This window comes from Spodoptera frugiperda, chromosome 29, assembly GCF_023101765.2.
Source record: "Spodoptera frugiperda isolate SF20-4 chromosome 29, AGI-APGP_CSIRO_Sfru_2.0, whole genome shotgun sequence".
NCBI classification, from domain to species: domain Eukaryota; kingdom Metazoa; phylum Arthropoda; class Insecta; order Lepidoptera; family Noctuidae; genus Spodoptera; species Spodoptera frugiperda.
This window is the reverse complement of record NC_064240.1, coordinates 10527309-10543811: the sequence shown is the minus strand read 5'-3', so window position 1 is coordinate 10543811 and position 16503 is coordinate 10527309.

Below are 16503 nucleotides of genomic sequence, written 5' to 3'. Positions count from 1 at the left end.
TATACTACGCTAACTCGAAATTTGGAAAAAACTTTTTTTATGCCAAGTTGCTTAAAATGTGTGTTTACATACGTCATAAAAAAATTGAGAAGAAATATGCAAAAATAAGAAAGTTACAAATCTTATAAAACGCTAAGTAAAGGTACTTTTTGAAATCACTCGATTTATATTACGCCAACTATTATTAGCGGAGTGTGCGCGCGGATCACTTTGGTCAAAGTCCGTGCAACACTGCACTAACTCATAGTTAGCGTAGTTTAGTGCGTTCGTGTGTCTACTTGTTTGTTTGTAAAATGAACGACTTAGCGACTTTTACATAGTAAATACTTATGTGTTAACGTATTAATTGGTTTATTAATGGTACGTTGACTATTCTTTTTGTGAGTAAGTACATGTTCTTTATAAAATATTGAAATATGCATCAGATGATTGATGATGCACTACGACCTCCCGTACTACACTACGCTAACATAAGTTAGACGTGTATAAGATGTAATTTTTTTTTGAATTACATTTATATACGGCTAACTTGCGCTAAATCAAAAAATAGAAATAATTAAGAAAATATAAATATGAGATATTACAATGAATAAATTAAATATTAAGCGTACCAAATTTCAAAAAAGTATCTTAATTAATGTAAAAGTTATCACGTTTTTCCCTTTAAACGCCTCTACTGTAAAGTACGCTTTTTGAGTTAGCGCAGTATAAATTGCTGGTGTCGATTTATATCCTCATTCAAATTTTTTACCCGACTGTATAAAGCTGTATAGCAAGAAGATTATTATAAGAGATATTTCAATTTATTATTAGAGATATTTCAGAGTCAAAGTCAAATCATTTATTCCAATTAAACCATATATTTTAGGTACTTTTGAGCAAAAATCTCCATTATTGGAGCATAACCACGTTATGTTAATAAAATCTGACTACTTAATTATAGTCTAAAGTAACATGAACCATTTGAGAGTAACATAAACTAGACATTTTAATGTTCCATAGAAAATAAATCGCGATTAATCTTGTTTTGCTTCTGGCACCACTCAGCTAAAAAGTCAAATAACCCTATCGCACTAAAATCTTTCATAAAAGCGCCAGTTTTAGCAGTACCTAATAATGTTTATTTATATCCTCATAGTATTTTTACCCGTCTATAACTCCAACAAGTTCAAAACTACAAAGTTCAAAGTCAAATCGTTTATTCTAATCTTATATTTACTTTTGAAACGTCAAATTCAATTAAAGAAATAATAAGTCAGTAGTATGCTCATTCCAAAGTGTAGCTTCGAATGGAAAGAATGAGCATTCGACAAAAACCTTATTTTTAACTTAATTTAAATATTCATTAAACATAGAACTATACGCGTTTATAAATGAGACCTTTTGACCTTATTATAATATATGTTGTCAACCTAGTCTATGGTGGCTTGTATTCATATATGTAGAAATAAAGACAATTTGCTATCTGTTGCTATAAAGTGTGGGAGGGTCATACTAATAAAAATACGAATTTTTTCTATAACTCGACCGGAGTTCATAACTACATGTTCACTCACAGATCTAACCACGCTTATCATTCTAGTTTCGTTGTGTGAGTCCAGGTTACCGGAGGCCCAACTATCCCCCTTTGACATATCTTCGACTAATCCCCGATTTTTAACTTAACAACCCTTTAAATATCCATTAAACCCCATAGAAGGTCTGCATACGCACTTGTAAATGAGACCTCTGGACCTTATTATCATATATGTTGTCCCATTGGCGGCGGCTTGTATTGCATTATCATCAGGTGATCCGTCTGCTCGTTTACCGGCTTATTCCATAAAAAAGCTGGATTGGATTCATTGTAAATGTGACCAGAATTTATTAAGATTTTTCATTCGCTGGAGTTCAGACTTTTTAGAGATCGCTTTTTGGTAATTTTGTATCAGTGAACCATAATGAAAATAGCGGCAATTAATTTACAATTTACCTGCACAATTGGTTGTTATATCATACAGGTAAATTAAACATAGGTTTTCCTTTAAAGGACATCACTAATGATGTCCTACCTATAACATTCAAATAACTACTAAAAACAGATAATTTGAACAATCATAACACAGACATAATAATATAGATTTGATGTCAATTACGTAATTATTTACTTTCTACGTATGACTTTTGCTAAGCTAAATTAATCCTAAACTAATCTAGCCAGATTAAAAATAGAAAATTTTTCATTGATTGATTGAACAACAAAATCTACCCAGATACGACATAAGTTAGTTTTTTTTAATGGAATAAACGGGTAAACGAGCAGACGGGTCACCTGTTGGTTAGCAATCGCCGCCGCCCATGCACACCCGGAACACCAGAGGCGTTACAAGTACGTTACATTTCTCAGCCAGTACCTCGGCCTTTTGAGGGTTATAGGGGAATCGGGGATTGGGAAGGGGGGTAATTCACTCCGGTAGAACCGGCCCATTCGTGCCGAAGCATGGCTCTCCGACACATGTAGATACAAATAGGATGTATTTTCAAAATTGCACAATTGAAAGACATTGTCAATAATATTAAAATATTAACTTTATTATGTAGTACGCAGTTAACTAGCTGTTTAAACTCGTCATATAACTGAACAAATATCAACATTGACATTACAAAGATGTGTTAACAATAAACTTTATTATCTGGAAGTCTGCAGATAAAACTAATAATAGATTCTATTAATAAACAGGTAAAGTGTTTATTTGCAAAACAGTTAAGTACGTGTCGGTTTAGTCGGTAAAGTTCCATTCATTTGGACTTATAAGGTAATGACTTCATATTGGATTATAGCGGGGTCAACTAATAGAGTATGACACATTATGCTGCGAAAGTAAGTACAGGAAACTGACGTAAAACAACGATTGCACTGTTCGTCGCTGTGTGAGTGAGGTTACTAGAAGGCCAAAGGCCGGCAACGCACTTGTTACTCTTCGTGGAGTAGCAGATGCCTATTTTACTGACTAAAAACCAATCCGTTCCTTCCATCTATATAAAATGTACACTCTCTATTCATTCCCCTGCTCAAAGGTCTGATAAGGTCACTGTAACTGGAACTATCCGTAAAGAAACGAACAGAGAATAATTATAGTCATAAAGATTTTATCAGATACAGCAGTAACCGGATAGCATCAGTAATGTTTTTCCAAAAGATGCATGAACAAATTGTTTATTTTCTTTCCAAGTTGACTTATTAGTTTCACAATATTTAGAACCGTAATTTTATTATTTAAATCTTCCTTTTGCATGTAGCTGGATTATTTTTTGGGGGGGGGGGCGGATATCATCCAATGACTTTTCCCACCTTGGGTGAGGCGAGAAGGAGTGTCAGACTCCTGCTTTTCGAGCCGAAACCCTCTAGGTAGTCATTTACCTTGATATACGTTTAATTCTGTTACTAAAGGAATTTGCCATGACACGCTAGACAGAAACGACGAAAGGTAAGCTCTTCCTTTAAAAAACGTGACGAAACAAAAAGATAGCTCTTCCTAGCCTTTTTACAAAAAAAAAAAACAACAAGGAACGCAATATCCGTATGTCGGTACAGTTAGTTAAACAAAACGAAGGAAGGTTCACGAATGCGGAACCTTAAAATCAATCAGAATACAATAGGCAAATACATTTTTTCTTAAGTACGGTACTGTTGTATTTAAGTTTGGCAAAAAGTATAGCCGCCTATAGCTAAACTTTGTTTCTCTTCTTTTTGTTATTGACATTCTACAATACAGTCCAATGGATTTTTCCATTCACTTTGTACTTGTGTAAATTTCCACGTGGTTGTAAAAAGATGTTTACCATCTGATGAGTTGTGAAGAGAACACATTGATGATTAATGATATTTTTTATTGTTTGCATCTTATTTGTGTTTTAAAATTAGCAAAAGATGGGTCATTCATAAGCCTTGTGAATAGTTTTTTTTGGGAATTCCAATCATTGGTAATGCCAAGTGGCCATGCAATTTTATAAAGTAGGTATGTATGCAACTAGTACACTCATCACGAGATTCACAAGCTATTAAAAATCGCTGTAGGACGGTACCGTACTTAATGAAATAAAATCCTCGTTGAGTTGTTCTTGATCTTGAAAAGTCCTGGGTTTTTACATAATTATACATTTATAAACAGTAGGAAAACACTAATAATAACTTTATTTGCGGAACAAAGATGTAGTATGTCAATTAAGACCAAAATAAGGAAAGAGGTTTTATTTATAAATATAAGTATTTGATATTAATAGTTTAGTATTTCAATTTGCCACGATCCAAAGAAGATCCCAAATTACTGAATCAATATTTCGCAAGTTGCGAAATCGTATAAAACCTAGTAGGTACCTACCTAACTTGTAAGAATACAAAGTAATACGAATTACTATTTCCATTAAGAGTTAGATCATAAATTACATATTGACATAACCATTACTAGAATAGACACGTTTATGTCCGTTCCGGTATGTTTCTTAAGTAAACAATTATCTTTAAAATCAAGTAAACAAACTTGTGACGTCAATTGCAGTACAAGGGAATTCCATGGTCCAAAGATCAATGTTACAACCGACGTTTAAGAACAAGTCATTATGTTTTTTATTCATAAAGCAACAAGGTATTAAGTTCAATGCACTTTTATGAATATAGCACTGTAATGTACTAAATGAAACATGTTTCATTAAAACTTAAAACAAAAAGAAATGGCTTTTTTAGATAGGAATTTGAAATACTCTAAAGGAACCTTGACAAAAATCCTACGATATGTACATACTTATGCTTATATGTATAAATAAACTACTTTTAATAAGTATCTGCTACCTACATATTTAATTCGGTTTTTTCCACTTTCACTCACTTCCAATATGGGTGGAGAAACCATAGTCAGGGCCCTTTCCACAATGTCAAATTAATTTTATTTCTAGTTAGTCTAATTTGACGTAGATAGGTATTTTCCATACGAAATGTGTTAAAATACATATATACCTATCAGTTATTAAATAAAGCGCCTGTTTTACCACCTCCATATATGTAAATGCCCGAGAAACTTCTATAACAGATAGTTCATACTTTTCTAGACATAGTGACTATCCAGACATTTTGAAACCGGACCTAAACATTGTAAAATACTGTACCTTTAACATTGAACAATATGTAGGTATTTAAGTTTTATAATGTACACATTTCCTTGTTCGGATTGGAATCTGAATCACTATCTTCTAATTATTTATTTTCAGCCACGGTCGTACCACTGCAGGGCAAAGGCCTCCCTACCCTCCTTCCACTCGTATCTTTATAGAGCTCTACAAATCTTCTAATCGTCTACTAATATTGCGATCGTTCAGACATAATAAAACTAAAAAACAACAATCAAATATGAATACTAAAACTAACGTAACAACCTAACGTCGGTCACCATGACCTCATAAGAAATATACATATTTACCTGAATTTCCTATGTTTATAAGAAAACTCTAACAGCTCTAAACTGTAGGGCTACTCCGGTTCTCGAATGCGAAGTTTCGCTTAATCTTCGGCCGTAGGTTTTAGCGATTTACTAATAAAATTACTTAAAATAACGTTTTAATTTCAAATCAAAAACTATTTATTTATCTTCATTTGATTCGTTCATTTTTGTTCACAAAAGTATGCAATAAATGGAATTGTAGTACGAAATCTGCGAAGTTATGGACAAAACTTCATTTTTCGTTGAATTAGAGAATTAGAGAACTAACAATACCAATTTCCTTTATAGCATACTTTATTTGACATTTCAAGAAGGTCACATTCCTTTCAATGACAAATTAAAGAATAAAAACCAATCACTTGAATTCCCATAATATATATCTGTATAAAGTTGGAAAATACAATTATGGAAATTAGCCATCGTGACATCAGATCCATCTAAATACCGGAACAGCGGTGAATACCTGGCTAAGTAGCTAGTCTTTATTGCATTACAACGCATTTTCTAGGTAAATAACATGCACTATAATATCATAATATATACTGCTACTACCTAGAATCAGCTAACTAATTGGTCTATCTGCATAACTTTATAGGAGAACAATGTACTATAACCCCAGTAATTACTAGCCTTTGGCAACCGCTCTAGACGCCTACACGCATAAAATATATCCCTTAATACTATACTCGTAAGACTCAGTGTCCCAGGTAAAAAGAGTGATATTAAAGCGGTAGCAGAACCGTGTTGGATGAGGACAGGAAGGAATAGAGAGTTGTGAAGAATTTGGGGTGGCTTATGCTATGCCAAAAGGCAAGACAATTACGTAACCGGTGTGTCAATTAATTAATAAGTTACATTAAAAACAATCATGTTCATAGTACGAAATAGATAAGAAAAAATATAAAAATTTAAGATTTGTAACTTTAAAGTTAATAAAGACTTTTATATTATTATTCCCTTAAAAACTCGCAAATAATAATCTTCTTTACGTTCCTATATATTTTTAAAAGGCACCCACTTTCTTATTATAATTTTTCTACAGCACATTGGGCTGTATGTGCGTCGTCAGTTCGTAATATAATAGCTTTGTACTATAACACAATACTATATCTAAATATCTATGTACGGATTAATGCAATAAGTAGGCACAGCTAAGTGAATTAAGTCGGATAGAAACTGTCATTCATAGTCGTGATGATTGTAATCTCAGGGATTTCCCTGAGGTTTCCCTACGTAGACTAATTGGTTTACAAGTCCTTGTGTCAATGTTTCCGCTGTAGTAAGAACAATTGGCGCGTTTTACGTAACATTACATATGTACCTATATACGTATGTAGGTACCGACATTGTATACACTTAACTAAAATGTTCTGCGTAATTGCAATTTACGTGGATTTTTTTTCATTCATGTTCGTCCCACTGCAGGCCAAAGGCCCTTTGCGTGTTGCTGTAACAAAAACTAAAATATTTTTAGTGCTTTGCTCTGTTATGTCGGTCACTAACCTATTATTTTTTAAACATGAATCCTTTTATAGAGACCCATAGAACACTAAATCACAGAATATTGTTAATTGGGAGCGACCGAAAATAAATCAGGAGTCCATCCTAAGACAGTCCCAAAATAAACAAAAATACTGCTACTAATGTCATTCTACATACCACAATGATATAGTGCTGCAGTTTAAAAAAGTACAATATGAACCTAAATCGTGTACCTAAAAAAAAAACAGAAAACATGATCACGTGCGCTCAGGTCATAGACAGGATCGTTAAAAAGACAACCAGTTAATAAATGCAACGAAATCAAAATTAACATTGAACGTAAATCCCAAAAACTGAGATACACTACAGCTGTTTATTAAAAAACGTATTTTAGAAACTTAAGAGGTACAATTAAATTCATAACAAGTTTATTGCGCATAACTTATAATGTATTTGTGGGTATTTCCAATTAGACGCGAGATAAGATTATAGTATATTAATTGTTAGTTTTACATGAATAGATTTTGAATAAAAAATATGTATAGTCAAAGTCCAAAATGTATGGTTGTTTTATAACTCTATCTTGTTAAGAGAAATAAGAATAAAACCAATGATAGATTATTTATATTTTCTTGTTTTATCATCATATATGATATCATTGTCTGTTTTACATATTATTGGCTACGCTAATGGATTCATAAGATGTTTCTTCAAATCTGTTTTTGACACTATATTACAACGTCCAGTTACTATTATTATTCATAGAATTAATAGGAGTTTAGTCACCTACCTACTTACAATAGCTCTCTTATACAGATTTTATTATTAGTCTCATTGTAAGACCCTGTTACAAACATTTAAAGTAAATGTGGGAGAGCCATGCTTCGACACGTACGGGCCGGCTCGACCGGACTAATACCGAGGCCTCACAGAAATCCGACGTGAAAAATGCTTGCGTTGTGTTGCGTTGTATGAGTGAGGTTACCGGAGGTCCAATTACCCCACTTCCCAATCTTCCCAATCTCCCAACAACCCTTAAACGTCTAACCCACAAATGGCCGGCAACTCACTTGTAACGTGTATCCAATTGTCCATGGGCGGCGGCGATTGCTTACTATCGGGTGATCCGACTGCCCGTTTATGTTTTTTAAAGGCATAAGCTGGCTTATGCCATAAAAAAAAATCTGTAACAATGTAAGTGACTTTCGTAATTAAAAACCGAATTAATAATTTTACGACTACGAAAGTTGTACTTATGATTACCACTTATGGTAAAAAATACAACTTAGATGCTAAAATTAAAGTAAATGTTTGAAGATTTTCACCACTACTAGAAACATCAGAACTTAAGAGTTTAGTACCTACATGAACAAAACAAAACCACTCAGTATAAATAAACATTTCCCCAAGATACCGGATCATCCTAGTTTGGGGACTAACGATACACTTAATGTCAACACTATGATAATTTAAACAATTTATGAAACAGCATTAAGAACAAATGATTGTAAAGTTTGTAGTAATAAATTTGATTATATTTTTACTATTCTTATTTATTTTCCTTATTTATTACTAAAATTATTAACAATCGAAAAACGAACTCAGAAACATGCAAAATAAAACACTCAGGTTTAACTGTTTTAGTCGTGGTCATTATAGACCGACATGTTCTCAACCTTTTTAAAAATGCTGATCTTGTTTGACCAGCACCCTTTAGCTGGTCTGGTCCAAAAATAATTGCGAAAGAAATTAAACAAACCCCCTCACTGTAAAGTTCAAGGTCAGACAATAACCACGTATGATAAGATAAGCTTTAGCACGTGGACATAAGGGCCAATATTGCTGACGAAGGTAGAGCAGCAAGTATAGACAGGTTGTCGATACTATACTCAACTTAATAATGATTGAGATAACGTTTTATTTTCGAAGATCTGGTTTCTCTGCTGCAAATAGTGAAGGCTTTACTTTTCCAGTACCTGTAGGTAATTTATTTATGTTTTCAATCATCACCATCAGTTTCAATAGGGTTCTTAAAAGGAGATAAGTTCAAAAGTGCCTTCTCGGTCTATTTAAAATGAATAATTTTAAGTTTGACTTTGACTTTGGGATGCCCTCGCTTGGCAGACGACTTGAAATCACATTAACTCCCACGCAGACGACTTAAGATCACAGTAAATCAAATAACGTTTCTGGCTGGTCGCAATTTTAGATATAACACGGGGCCAAAAAAAGAAAGACCACGGAAGTATGAATATTTTTGGATCCCTAATATAAAAAACATTCACAGGACATCTATCAAAAAACGACCAAGAATCGTTTTGAAAGATCACACTTTCAAACATTTAAATTGTCGTTATCTAACATCCGGATCTATCGTCCAGATGGACGACAGACGTCATCCGGATTTGCATAGTAAAACAAATCATAATTTTTACTCTCCGTAGTCTGAAACAAGTAAAGGAAGAAAGGACTTTCGACAGTCACATACGATTTGAGTTTTAATTTTTCCATACCTATCGTTGCAATTAATAATAAGAAATCGAGCATTGAAAATTCCAAGCTAATTATTTTCTATTTAAGATAGGAAAATCAGCCAATCTTACTGACTAAAAACCATCCCGTTTTTCGAGCCGGAGCCCCTTTAAACCCGCTAGGTACCCCGCAGCTCCAGAAAATGGATTAAGGATTATTTAAATATTGATTATGGCTTATACATAAAAGAACAAGCCTTACAATTAGGTACAAAGAATTCTTTAGTGCAATCACCTTAGGCATTCACCTACAATATCGACGATGAAGGCACAAAAGCGCAATAAACAGTCAGGCAGTCATTACTGCGTCACCAATGACCCAGTGAGCTGACACCTGACCCAAACTTGCTGCAAAAACCATTGACGTATCTCTACTGTTACTGTACTTAAATGAGTAGACCAGGTCACTGATCAGACCACTGAACAAAGAATGCAATATTAAAACGTATATTTTTTTTTAAATCACACATTTTTCCTTTTATGGATCTTGCATTTTATATGGGTCATGAAACTCATAATATAACTAGTGAAAATGGGTGTTATTTTATCAAACAAGAGGCAAACGAGCAGACGTTTCGACTGACCGCAAGCAATCAGCTCCGCCCGTCAACACCAGAGGATTTACAGGTGCGTTGAAGGTCTGAAGATCGTATCGGTTCGGAAATAACGCCAACGACTGCTTATTCCAAAGTTGTGCCGTGCGAGGCAGAAAGTTTCGGGAGAAACGCACAGTAGTGGCCTGCCAACTGCTCATATATAGGATGAGGATGGAAATGGAAGCACTGTCGTGAGGGTCGATGGTAAAAAGACGCGTCAGGTAACAGACCAATTGTAGACACATGAGCTCCTATTTCTACTTCTTTATTGGGGACTGAAAGTGACGTTATCTATGATGTTATGTCTGCAGTTCTACTTTAATACCCGGACTTCAAAATTCAACGTTTTCTTAACATTCTATAAACAAGTCATGACGCACCTTTACCTACCAGACACATTATGGTTTTTATACAATATTTACAAATTGATGGTATTTTCGTACAGTCTCAACAATAACACGTCATTTATCTTTGAAACGTTAACTTTATTTATCGTTTTGACCATTTTCTAAGAATTTTATTGCATCTACCATTGAATTATTGCGTTTATTGAAAAGAAAACAAGAGGTTTATAATTTATCTATCTAAATTTAGATAGAAAAAGAAATTATAATAAAAGATTTTGGAATCCCCGTTAGGTGTTAAGTACCTATTAAAAATGTCAAAATAGAATTCAAAATACTATCCGCCGTACTCAGAGTCATTTATTGGTTACTTAACACAGTCCTTAGCAATTGTTTTTGGAACAAAATTGTTACTAAGAAATAGTACTAAGTAATGTGCCAGCAACGTATTCTTTCGTTATTTGGCCACACTGTGAGAACCTGGAAAACCCTGATTGTGGTTGGGAACGCCGAATTCAAGAGATCGCGTGGACGTTCCCCAACGAGATGGAGCAATCAGGTGAAGTACTCGTCCTTAAAATTTTACACGGCTGTAAGATACTCGCTGGACAAAAACCGCTGGATGCAGATCATCCGCTTCGGATGCTACTCTGATGCAGTCCACGATCCTCAGACATGAGAGAAAGACCAGAGAGAGAAAGAGAGAAACGGCAATTAGGTATGTACTTATTTTACTTGACGTCTTATCTAATGTACACGGAACTCACGACATAAAGAAAATCAGTGTGACGTTGAAAAGATTCTACCGTCACTATCCGCTTGGGAACGAAAAGGCGTGAGACGGGAAACGAATTTGTAACCTCAATTAGCACTTACCTACAACCAGGCTAGACCATAGAGGCAGTCCAGTGAGGCCGGTAAATAGAAAAACTCACTCCCTATCTATCTTTGGACAATAAAACTTAAGAACTTAATCAAAAATACACGAAAGACTTAAATAAATCTCTTCTAAGCTTTAAAACATTACCTTTTATTACTTCCCTACTGATTACCAAGAAAAATCAAGTCATAAAGATACCACAATTCGACCTAGAAGCACACTTTATTCACCACAGAGTATATCCAACCACTAAGCGACTGCGTGGCTGTATAGAAGGTTACTTGTGCATAAAAAACAAGCCAATAGACAGTGGGTTTCCCCAAGACTTGTTGTTGATGCTAGTCTCTCTATATTATCTATCGTTGATCTTAATTTGAATATAATTATGATGTTCACGCTTTGAAAGTTTTTAATATGTATAGAATAGGTGTAAACAACGTTACGTCTGCTTTTTAAAGGGGTCGGTAGAAGCTTAAGGCATCTCTAATTACATAAAAAGTCAGATAAAAGATTAGACTGCTTTGTTGGCTGAGTGGTCGCAAGTGCCACTACCGGGCAAGAGGTCTCGGCGTCGATTCCCACGTCGGGCAAAGCATCACTGGGCTTTGTTCGGTTTTTCGAAAATTTCTCAGTGGTAGCACGGACTCTGGATTTGTGCCCAGTATATGGCAATAGGCTCACCCCCTATTAACACAAATGGTGAAAAGTGGATGTACATTGTATAGCGGTGTTGCGATGCCGTAATGTGCACCTCTGCCTACCCCTTTCGGGGATAAAAGGCGTGACTTTTTTAAAATAAAAGATTATAAGAAATGACCTGTAGATGACAATGAGACAGTTTATGAGTCTCAACTTATCTCCTAAATAAGGAGTGTGACGTTGTTTTGTATAGAATATCATTAAATATAACGCATAAGAATCTCTCAATAAACTATAACCATTAACAGGAACCGCAAGCGCATCTAAATAGGCTGTTTTAAATATCAATTAGCCACCAATTTTAGATTCTATTGGCACTTAATATTAGCGGATGATATTATTGTCGATCCTACAAATGGACTCAACAATACGGAACTATTTTGTAATGTGTATGAGTAGGTGTTCAATGTGCCTCGTTTTATAAAAAACTTTAAAAACTGTTCATTCGAAAATAGTGTGATGATGAAGCTTAACCTCCGGTTACAATAATAGAGGTTATTACCATTTTTCTTTTCCTAAAGCCATCGGCAGCTAGAAGACGTTGATTGCTGAACAAAGGCCTCCCCACTTTTTTTTAACATTGTTTTTTTTTAACATTTAATGGGTCGACGTTTGGCCGCTATCTCACCTGATGGTAAGTGATGATGCGGCCTACGGTGGAGCACGTCTGCCCATAAGCAACCTATTCACTCGGGCCTTAAAGGTGGTCTAGTCGCGCGCCACGAACTTGCTTGCCGGTGTGGAAAATATGCATGCTGTTTCACTTAATAAGTGAGACTTACTCATTGACTGCACGGTTGGCGCCGTGCCTGGGCAACTGGCTGCCATGCAATGCGTAACAGGTTCGATTTCCGCACGGAGTAACTCTTTTTGTGATCCTTGAATGTTTATAAACGCACCCACGACACAGGAGAAAATTCTAAGGTGGGGCAAGGTTTTCAAAAAAATTGTAGTATGAAGAAATTTTCTCTTTATATCTGATTCTCTGATAACGGGAAATATGACAGATTCATAGTAAAATGGCCGCGCAAAATGTACGATTTGCTCTTTCAAAGTTTGGGCTTTATGAAAAAACTACTGCTTATATTAACTACAAACAAAGTTAATTAAACTCATTAGTATTCGAATTTTGTTTGTACGGTTTTTGTTTTGGAGATTATACGATTTTTTGGTTATTTATTTGAACCCAAAGTTGCGCTAAGATTACTAAGAAAAATAAGACTTTGACGGCTTATAACTTGTTAGGCAGTTGTCCCACCAACGGCGAGTGAACGACTAACTATCGGCTATTTTCTCGCTCAAGAAACGTACAATAGATATACTTTCCGTGTAAACAAAAGAGATGCATATACAAATAGTTGATCGCTGACTGTTCACACAGCCGGCGAGTGCTCGCTTCACTAGTTTGTCAAGTTTGACAAGAGCTATGAAAGATAACACTCGCTCGGCGACACTCGCCAAGCGATTAAAACAAACGCCGAGCGAGCAACCAGTGGTCATTTCTCTACAGTGCGTATCGTAGTGCGAGTAATCGCCCGCCTCACTCGCACACTCGCTTATAGCCGAACTACACAAATATCAGAACTACACACTCGCTCGCCACGTCTCGCTTAACTCGTTTCTAATTCTAGCTCTACTCGTTACTCGTTCATCGTTGCCGGTGGGACAACTGCCTTAGTGGATTATTATTTTACAAATCTAAAACCGTACCAATAAAGTTAATGATGAGACAAAATGATATCATGTTTACTTTTGTATGTACGATGCCAAACAGTGGTAGAAATCTAGCCCGAAACTTGTATGAGAAAAAGAACAAGTAGAGCGACCTTAAAGAGAGTTTATGTTGAATGGATGGTTTGAAATGGGAATCGCAACAAAGTCATTGACACATTAACGACAGAGTAGAATGCATATATCACCACCTACTCGTCTCGCGGCTGTCGTAAGCAGCACAATAGATTTTTTAGAGACCGGGCTGCAATGTCCTCTGATGAACCTGGACCTTTCAAATTGAGGTCTCCAACCCGATTTACAATTGTAGGGAATATTCTTTAATATATCGTGAAGGAAGAGAATATGAGTTTTATAAGATGTTCCCAACCGATGCTCCGGGAACCACTAGTTGTCTACAGAAAACAAAATATGATCTGCAAAACGAACATAGGTAAATACACAAGATAACACCAATGTCCAATAAATGCCACGGTTAGGTAAGGAAGGCTGGAATTAACGTTATGTTAAAGGAAACTACTGATAGAAGCAATTAGATTTCAATAATCTAAGTCACTACTTATTCACATGAAAAACGTAATACTTAGGGCCTATGCACACCACGTTTTTTAAACGCGCCGTCGACGCGCGTTTATAGCGACACGCACGCAAGTTAGATGCAGCCTGTAGACCTTTGCACACCTGACGCGCGGGTGTAAATGATAATGATAAATGATATTTATTTCTGTAAATAGATTATAAAATAACACTTTTACACGTCAATATTTCAAGGTGTAGCGATGCAAACGCGCGTGTGTTGCGATACAGACGCGCGTTTGAGACAACATACTGATCTGCAGAAGAAGAACGCGCCGTCGACGCGCGTTTGTAGCAATACAGACGCGATGCAAACGCGCGTGTGTAGCGATTCAAAGGACAACAAACTGCTCTGCAGGAGAAAAACGCGCCGGCGACGCGTTGAAAAAACGTGGTGTGCATGGGCCCTTAGTACTAATGATCCATAACCTAACAAGAATGATATAAAAGTGGTTGGTTGAGAACGCCTGACCTATTCGTAGGTTGTAATGTCTTCATAATTTACACAACTTTCTATAGATTAAACAAACTTTAGAACTTTGTAAATTAGCATAAGTAAACTCCCGTAAAGTAAACACTAACATACGAATTGTGTTTGTCGGTCTCGGTTACTAGGTTTGTATAACTTAGCAAAGGGTAGGTCATTATTTTATACCTACATTTGAACATTAGGTAAATACGTATGTAGGTAGGTACCATGAAGCAAGTAGGAGCGGCACAAAAAAACGGCCCTGCCCAATGTTAATTGTTAATATCTATGAGTAAAAAGGTGTAGATAGGTTTTAAGCGCTCAAAAAGTAGCACATTAAAATGTTGACAATTGGTAACTTTTTGTAGTATGGAACCGCTAGTTATATTCTGTGCCGCTAGATGGAGTGAGGAGTGTGGTTTGTAACGTCCCGCGATCCCCGTAAAGTGTCACGCATAATGTTAAAGGGAAATTCAGTTATGATATATCTCCTCTTTTTGTTTGCTTTATGGTACCTACATATATAGAACTCACACTCTCAAGTCCTTCTCTCGAAACTTATAAAGGCGTCTTCCTTTAGGTACATATAAGGATTTCTCCGTCACCAAAAAAGAAGACAGAGAAGTATGTAAAATATTTTCAACTTAGTGAAGGAAAATATTTAGAATATTTTTGAAAATAACTTCGTATATTGTATAACCTACCCGTTTCCTATACATTTAACATTTAATAATTTGACACAAAATAATAATAAACCTGTATGTATATGTATGCACTTAATCATTAATACATTAACATGTGATTTATTACCTAATCATAGTTTTACTACTTCTTAATAAGGAAGAATTATTACTTAATCAGAACATTTATCATAGAACCGACATCTACTTAAATAAAAAGTTCACCTCGCCACTTGTCCTCATGTCAACCAAGGATTTATTATGGAGTTGTTAATTCACTTTTTATGCGAAATTCCATCGAGTTTCTTTGTATTCAAGTGCATGTAGATAGATACTAGGAACTTCTTTCTTAATAACTTATCCGATGACCTAGAAACAGACTGATGGATGGATGGTCTCTACAACTAGGTTTGCCAACTATACTTTATTTCGGATGCCCTTTGCTTAAACAAAATAATACAAAAATATCTATATTTTACGTATTTATTTATTCAAATCAAACAATATATTTTGAAGATTTGATGCGTGTTCATAATACAGATATTTTGTTAAGATTTTTTTAATTTTCAACTCAAATCAGATCAGTAGTTTCAGAGATTAGCGTGTTCAAACCAAAATTATAGATAAACAATGTAAAAGAAATAGGTAGTATTTCTTTTAATTCGTATTTTCGTTATCCATAAAAATCACTGATAAAATGCAAATCTCATATGTTTTGTAAGGAATGCCCTACTAAAATTCTATATTTTTAGATCACGTTTGAAAAAAATACTAAGTATTTATGTCGACAAAAAAATGTTGGCAGCCCTATTTAGACTAGATAATTCTAGAAAATAGGAACCTAATTAAAATAATAACGACAATTTTATTCAATTGCTGCTTCTTTCATTCTTTTTTTTATAAATATAACATGGTAGGTAACTAACCACCTGCCACCACGTGATCATTAATAAATAATAATATTACCTACCTAGGCTCATAATAAGTCCGTTCTAGGGAAAATTAGGTAGGTACCACCTATAACTCAATGTCATCCACACA